The sequence below is a fragment of the Labrus mixtus genome, chromosome 10, assembly GCF_963584025.1.
Source record: "Labrus mixtus chromosome 10, fLabMix1.1, whole genome shotgun sequence".
Taxonomy (NCBI): domain Eukaryota; kingdom Metazoa; phylum Chordata; class Actinopteri; order Labriformes; family Labridae; genus Labrus; species Labrus mixtus.
In genome coordinates this window covers 6,825,120-6,833,805 of record NC_083621.1, presented here as the reverse complement: position 1 = coordinate 6,833,805, position 8,686 = coordinate 6,825,120, and positions in this window count along the sequence as shown.

Sequence of the window (8,686 nt, the reverse complement as noted above, 5' to 3'; positions counted from 1 at the left end):
GCTCCAGTTTGTCACTTAATAATGTTAGTGCACCATTTCCTTGGTAAGTAAAAGGAAAACAAATGGGGGTTTTGAACCGCAGAATTACATGATATATGAAAAGTATTAGCATGCTTTTATTTCGGTCCTCCTTTACATCTAGGGTGGAATAATACGAAGACTGTGTTGTTTTTCATTTATTTTTAGTCCGTATTTTTCCAGAGTTTGTGGCCACATAATCAAAACTGTCAATATGTCATTAGTCAGTACAGCTGGGTGTCATGTCGGTTCAGCCTGGGGTCAATGCGGATATTAACTGTCTGATTTCTCATTCTGTTTTCATTGCTCAACCACTCATGAAATCCAATACATGCACTGACCTCTGTAAGTGGCGGGGAGGATGAGGAGGATTGTCATGTGTGTATATAAATCTGCAGTGCAAATATGACCAATGAAGGTGATAATGGCGCCATTATCTTGCAGTGGGGCGCCTATGTGCGCATGTGTGCACAATAGTGCATATATGAGCTATACAGCGCTGTGAACCACAGGGATCAGAGGAGATCAAGGGGTTAATTGACTGTTAAGCCTCCATGCTGTTGCGATCAAACACTTCCAAGTTGCATGATCACAGTCAAAACCTTCTACATGCAAGCTGCTGCTAGATCCTCTCCAGCAAGGTCACAGCTGATACAACTTTGGATTTGTCCGGATTTCTAGTGAGAATCCTTGAGAACCTTTTGTGTGTGTGTGAAACTACTCAGATGTGTCTGATCTCTGAATCCCTGTGTTACTTATTTTCTGTTGTCATGGTGAAACTGTTAATGTCAGTTTAATCTGATCTAAAAGCTCCTGTTCATCTTTGCATGTTTGCTTTTGTATCATATAAGAACCACTTTGTATAAGGTATACCATCATTTTTACATTACAATCCTAACTTAAAGTGTGAATACATACGGAGGGAAAAGAAGATATGTGTTGGGTTGATACAAGGAGAAACACAAGGGGAATATAAAGGCAAAACATTTGTCTTTGGGGGGAATGGAAATAGATGACACTGTGAGGACTTTTAAATTATGCGTAGCTTGCTAATTAGAGATTTAATGGGTACACACATGGCATCAGGCTCAATCTTTATGTCCTCTTTCGAAGGTCATTTTATCAAAATGCGACAAAAACAGCATTACTAAAAACGTTCTTACATCATTCTTACATTGATATGCAATATTGGATTTCAGTGTTATTATCTGATAGAAGTTAAATAACATGAGCTCCCCATTGTTGTTTATTGATCAAACAGACTCCATTTAAAACATTAAATGGTCTTGAGCTGGTTGAGCACTTTTCTAATCCTCTGACTACTCAAAGCGCTTTTACACCGCAGGTCACACCTACACATTCACACAACGATGGCCGAGGCTGCTGTGTAAAGTGACCATCAGAAGTAACTAGCCCCATTCATACACATTCATACGAGCCAACGAAGCAGCGGGAGCAACTTGGGGTTAAGTGTCTTGCTCAAGCAGACATTGTGGATGCAGGAGCTGGGGATTGAACCCCAGAACAGTTGAGAGACGACCGACTCGACCAACTGATCCTCGGCCGGCCCCGGCGAATAGATATTCTGCATGGAGTGTTTACACTTTGAATTCTGTTTTAAATATATTAAAGACATTGTGGACTGTGCCATCTAATAAACTGATGTAGGGAATGATTCACTTCTTATAGCTTCCTTTACATTTTGGACTGATTTATCTCACAGCCCTCATACTACAATATAATTCCTTTAGAAAATAGCTAAAAAATGTATTTTTTAACAGTCTGGCACTGTTTATTACACATAAGTTAACAAACATTACCTCAGGTGGGATTACTCATCTCTAAATCCCTCTAAATCACTCACAATTCTCCATAATGTTTGCTTCTGGGAGAGATCCAGCTAAAAATCCACAAACACTCAAATGCACAAACTTGTATCCGTTTGATAAATGCCACCTGTACATGTGCAGGTGTGCCTTCGTGAGACCTGATTATTGACACAATCAACATCATAGAAGGAACCCCACTGTGCTCCATCTGTGAGCAAAAACTCAAGATAAATGGGCCTCTGAGATTATAGCAGTGTCAGTGTTTTTATTAGGATTCCTTGATATAAATGAAAAAAAAAAACATTACAGTAGCTCTAAACGTAGCATCATCACAGAGCTGAACAGACATAACCAAAATATCGCCCCATGCAAAGTGGTCCATGACTAATCTGAAGGTGTGGGTTTAAATGTGACAATATGCATTCTATTACATGTGAATGCATGCCAGTTAAGGTGTAACATCAACATCATCAGCGACCCTGTTAGTACATATTCATGACAACTGATGAACAGATTAATCTGTGTTGACATTACTACTGTGTGTCAAAATGCTCCTGACAAAATTATTTTACAGTTTACTTTGATAATGCAACAAGCTGCTAAAGGAAATAGCATAACGACTCTTAAGACAAGACTTTCACTTCCTGTGACCTCTAACTGACCATTAGGGTGCGGTCACGCTGGCCATCCGTACCGTGCCCAAGCAAGCTTCAACACTAAAGTCCAGTTCGTTTGGCCAGTGTGACCGCTTACACTTCCTTGGCTTTGGCACACTTCAGAGAGGTGAGCTTCGGCACGGTGCACTTCATGCATGAGCACAAGCACGCAGGTACACAACGCTGACAGCCTTCATTATGGAGAAATCCAGAGTTTTGTTTTAAGACACAAAGTAGCTGTCATGCTCTCTGTGTTGTTCTCCGATGTGCAGACGTGGACTCGACTACGCGTCCCTTTTTTTTCTCTCTCTCTCTCTCTCTCTCTCTCTCGTCCGCCTGTTTGCAAACTGAGCACGCTTAACATAAAGCGTGCATGTGTTGTTAGTCCTGGCCAGTGTGACCGCGGGCCGTGCAGGCCAGCATGGGAATGGCGCAGCGGGGGGCCAATCGTGCTTGAGTACAGCACAGTACGGATGGCCAGTGTGAAAGCGCCCAAAGACCTTATGCCAATGTTACATAATCTTATTAGTGCTGACACACATTTAAACAGAAAATCTAATTTAAAAACATTCTGATGATCTGATCGCTCACCATTGTTTAAGTCCTGGTGTTAAAAAGTTTGTTTGAACCAAGTCATATCTTAAAGAGGCTTTCAGATATGTGCTGAGTTAGAGTCCAATAGCGCTGGGCCTTTAAATTAAATGTGTTACTTCAACCCAGGTGTCCTTTAATACCACCTTTAACCTTTAAGGTCTACGTTTACATTGATCAATACACATACCACCAAATTAGCTTTCAACATATTCCAATTTTTTTGGTTACATGATTCTTGGAAACGTGCAGAAAAAAAAAAAAATACAAAAAAGCTTGTCTGTGTAACATGAAGACATACAGAAGCAAGTAAGACGAGAGCAGAAGAATGTTCAGTTTGCTTTGAAACTGTCCAATTTCTGCCAATTTGCTGAAATAGTTTTGTTGGAGGAGCAAATTGAAAGATGAAATAAATAATAATGGCTTGTTCGATAAGTGGAAGTTTATCTCAAGTGGTAATGTATGGAAACAGCCTGTCTGTGAAATCGGCGTGAAGCAGTGTATGAGTGTATTAGTGTCAGAATCGCAGAATGACAGCTCTCCTCTATCCCAGTCCAAATTCCCTCTGATTATCCTGAACTTCGTCATCATCGGGAGGACGTTTGGTCTGGCTGGTAGTGACCAAGCTGAGTATTGACCTTCATGAAAGCGTATTCTCCATAATCCAACCTGCATGAGTCCCTTCCTGTGGACAGACTCAACTAACACACACAACTGACCAACCTGTGTTGTCTCCAACCTCCACATCCCAGCCGTGAGTCCCTGAGTTAAATCCCTCAGATCCTAAGACAAAGAAGAAATCTTGCATCCTTTCCGGGTTTTTGGGAAGCTGTTGTCTCTCTACACATTTCACACTGGTCAGATGTTCAGGTACAACAAGATGCAGACCTGCAACGATTGGATCTAGAATCACAGAAGTGAAGGAGACCATTTACTTAATCTTGTCCCAGATGTTGAAGGTCAGGTTGCCGACTTGTTTGGCCACATAAATCAGAGCTCCTGTTAGCAGATGTGGATCAGCCAGCAGGGTGCGCAACTGGGCTCTTTCCATTGCAACCCTGCAGTTGTTTGGGAACACAGAGGAAGACCTGAGAGCTGATGATGTCTCATCATCAGCTCTCAGGTCTTCCTCTGTGGCTTTGACTGCATCGGAAAGGGCTGCCATCTCTCAGCTCAAAGCATTAGTTATCTCCTTTATAATCAGACTCTTCTTCTCCTCTTCCTGACTTAGCACTCACACCTTGACCTCCTCCTCCTCTTCAAAAATCACAAAAATCTTCTCTTACAAAGCGCACAGTCGTGTGTTTGTTTATCCTTCCATCAGCTCTTAAGACAGTCTTTCCAGAAGCTGTGGCTACATGACAGGAAAACAGGATTCTCAAAGATCTCACAGCAGACTGGACGGCAGAGATTTTGTTCCATCAAATAAGCCATTTTCTCTCTGTGTGAAGCTAAAAACACAACTGTTAAAAGTACTGTCAGTTACAGCTCCACTCCCTCCTCCAACAATTCCACTGAAATGAACTTTGACTTTGACTCAAGTTTAAAAAATAAAAAAAAACTCATATTCAGCATGTAGGATGTCAGCTGGTGGAAGCAGTGCTCTTGTTCTCCAGTTTTCTCTCCTGTAGCTGCTCCTCACTCTGAGGAAGTTGACAGTTAAAATTTTTTAGCACAGTTTTAGTCTGCCTCTTTTCAGTCAGGAACGTTTAAATGACTGTTTTTCGGGTAAGGGTTTTGAATGTTCTGTATGAAGAGAAAAAGATGCAAAATGCATAGGTCGTAATGCAACACTGGAACCTACAGGCTGTTGACAATTTGAATTTTGAGTTTGAATAATCTCTATAAACAGACTTCTGCATACGAGTCAGCTAACAAGCCAGTCAGTGAGCTCATTCTCAAAATATAACCCAATTATCTTGTCTGAAGATGCTAAAGCCCGAAAAGGAATGCTAGTGGAAATCCCTGGTCCATATTTGGAAGAACCAGAAGATAAGAAAAGTTGGTGGGATCCCAGCAGCCACATCATCGTCCCACAATAGAAGACGTATCCAAGATTGTGCTTCAACCATTATTAAATCTGTATCTTCTATTCTGCTATGCCACCACAGATTTCTGAATTTGTGAGAGTTATTGGCTGCATTCAGGGATTTATAATGTTATTTCTGGTTTAGGTGACACCAAGGTTAGTGCTTGGTCTGTGAGAATGATTTAGTTGTTTTGGGCTTCCATGCTTAAAAGGGTTGGCTACTTTTTCATGTTTAAATGTTTATGTCATTGCCCTACTATGACAAAGGCCAAAGAAAAGAAAAAGTATAGTTTTGCTTCTGGACATGCTACTTTACGTCTTCAAGTCTGCCTAGTTGGTATTGGCATCATTGTGGTGCTTCATGGCGATGGTCTTGAAGATAAAATGTCTCAAATAGAGTGCCACTGATTTGGAAAAAAAAGGCTTTTGACTCTCTCAGTGTGGTGTGATAATGCCCGGGAGGCTTTGAAGAAACACTGTGAGAACATATGCAGGAAACCATCTGACTGGCCAGTCTGTATTACAGGCGTTACTTTACTGGCGCTCACAGGAGGCAGAAACTATCATGACAGAGCTGTTTGTCATCTTTTCTTGTTGTACTTCTGACCACGGTTTACAGCATAAATTCACTAAACCACAACGCCAGTTATTATAAGCAGTGCTGGGAATGAAGTAATCAAGCAGCAGCTTTTCATTTTTTGGCTAACACTGAATGTCTGTTTAAATTAAAATATTAAGTATGGATTCACATTCCCCCTGTTTAACTTCCAGCCATATCATCTCAATAAGTTTAAAAGCAGGGTCGGTCATTTTCTAAAGCTAGCATGATTTTGAAAGAAGTTTTCCCTCAGTGCCCCGTCTGCACCCACCCCCTCCTCTCTGTCCTCCCTCAAAAGCCACGCCCCTCACTTACATGCACAAGCGCCATTGGTCCAAAAGCGGAGCTCAGCTCATGCTTTGAGTGTGAGCTTGTGCATGCGTGGGGTAGAGAACGAGCAGGAAGACAGGGAGGCGTGATTGGTTAATCTAATTGGTGCCTCCTGGCAGACATTGGTCAAAGTTTTTACATGTTTACAACTGATACAGGATTTTCTTTGTTCTTTTTCAGAGTACATGAATTACTCATGTCTGTCAGGACTTAGTAGAGTGTATCTGGAGAAAATGACCAACCCTCCCTTTAAGCTTTGTTTAATCAAAACCTCCTGTAGATGGATCCCGTGCCCCATGAAAAATATATTTGTAATATTCAGTGTTGAAAGTTGTCTATAATGTTTGAATTTCATGCTGCTGTGTTTGCTGCAGGTGGGTCAAATTATTCCACAATTAAAGAACATCAGACAGTTGAGGTATAGGTTTGGATTATTAAAACAATATTGACAACTAACTTTATAAAAGAAAATACAGATGACGAAGTATCTGCTGATGAGAAAACCTTGAAGCTTTATCAAAGGCTTTTGTCATTATCTGGCAGCAAAACTGAGATTTCTTTTTTTTTTTTGGATCATTGTTGCACTCCTGAAATTTCCCAAAAATATTTTACTGGGCATCCTATGATCAAACTCCTGCAAGACATCAGGGTGAGTGATCTGTGATGCAGCAGGTCATAGTCAAAAAAAATTCTCCACAAGCGAGTGGGCAGGAGTGATGGAGTTTCTATCCTGTGTAAACACTCTTTTGTTGAAACTGTAAATACAATCAACCACACATAGCATTGATATGAAGGCAACAACTGTCATGATAGAGTCCGACTCTGTTGCTTAGTCTTCCATCTTGGATATAATGAATCATAACATGAATGTGACTTCTTTAGTTAAGTCATGCTCTGCTTTCAGGGACCCTCCCTCCTCCCTCCCTTAAATTTGGTTTAGCAAAAAGTGAGAAAATCCACAGAGAAATGACACAACCTGGCATCTCAAAGGTGGTCAGGACAATACTTATTTGAAATGTAATAGTTTATTATTATTATTATTTATACAATTAATAAAGCTACTAGTTAATACATACAATAAAGGGACATTTTTGGAACTTGTTATCTACAGTTCACTGGATTTACTGATTACTGGATCTTCCAGCTGGAACACAGTGTAGCAGTATAGTTTAAAAATGTAAAGACTTGTGACTGCTGGAGCAAATCAGTTTGAGGGCAGGAGATGTGTGAATGTGGATGCAGGTACCAGTGCATTTGTAATCCAGGGTCTGCCAGAAGTGCAGAAGCAAGAGGGAATTACCATCTGTTAGTCCTCTGCCAACATCCAACGTGGCACTAACCATCTTGCTCATGCATAATTACCCACACACATACGTTCCACGATGCTGATTCCTTTTCACGAGATCTTCTCAGTAGTTGCCTCGGCTCACTCATAAAGCCTGATTGAGCAGCAGATTACAGAGTTGGATTAACACAGCTGACTGCAGGGATCGCTTTAAAAGCGCAGAAAACTGTTTCCCCTGAAGTCTGAGGTCCGGGTTCAGTACAGCTACACTAAGCTTTGCTGTGGGATGACTTACAGTGGGCACATTGCCGATGCATATTAAACTGTTTTTAATCAGCTCCTTCCCATGCATGACTTACTTTTCATGTTTTAAATCATTTACATAATTTAAATTTGCTACAGCAGGTACAAAACTCACTCTCTCTGATTGTGATTTTACAGTTATCTCAAGGAAAATCAGTCTTTCTGCATAGTGGGAGCTCTGTAGCACATTTATGATCTCAGACAGTCCAGTCACATACTCCTGCTACTGTAGCACTGCTGTCTGCAGGCCAGAACATCCTGCAAGGAGAGAGTCTTTCTCGAACATCCAGCTTGTCTGTCTGTCTAGACATTTTCCATGTGCAAAGACGCAGGGAGATTTTCGATCGCCTTTTCTGTCAGCTTGACGAGTGTAGACACTGTTTTTCTGCTGTTTCTACATGAATGCTGGTTTCACACTAAATGGAGGGCTTTCTTAATTCAAATTCAGACACAGAAAAGGGACTGAGGCATTCTGCTGAATACAAACAGCTACAGACCATGCATAGGTCTGAAAACGATAAGGTTGTTTAATATGCTCCTCCTGTTCTTTGTGTACATCCCTGCTCTTTTTTTATCAGATGTGAAAATGTCTTAAGGCCTGCATTTCCCTCTCTGTCTCTCTTACCCCTTCTCCTTTCATTTCTCTGTCAATTTCGGAAGCCGTTCCTCTTATCTCCAGATCTTCATTCTCTTCCATTTTATCCCTTTCTGCATCTTCCTTTAATTCTTCAGGCAGTCAAAGCAGAACAGACAGCATGCTCGGAGAACAAAACAGAGCAGGCTGTCAGAGAAAGTGAGCCTCAACAATTCACCTCTTGTCGTCTCTCATTTCTTTCCATTCCCTACCTGGCTCTTTTTGCTAATCTAATGGCCCACCTGCTTTTCTGGTTCCTTTTTGGAGCGGTTTTTAATGCGCAGTCTTTTACATTTTCCTCTCCTCTCCTCTCCTCTTCTCCTCTCCTCTCCTCTCCTCCTCTCCTCTCCTCCTCTCCTCTCCTCTCCTCTCCTCTCCTCTCCTCTCCTCTCCTCTCCTCTCCTCTTCTCCTC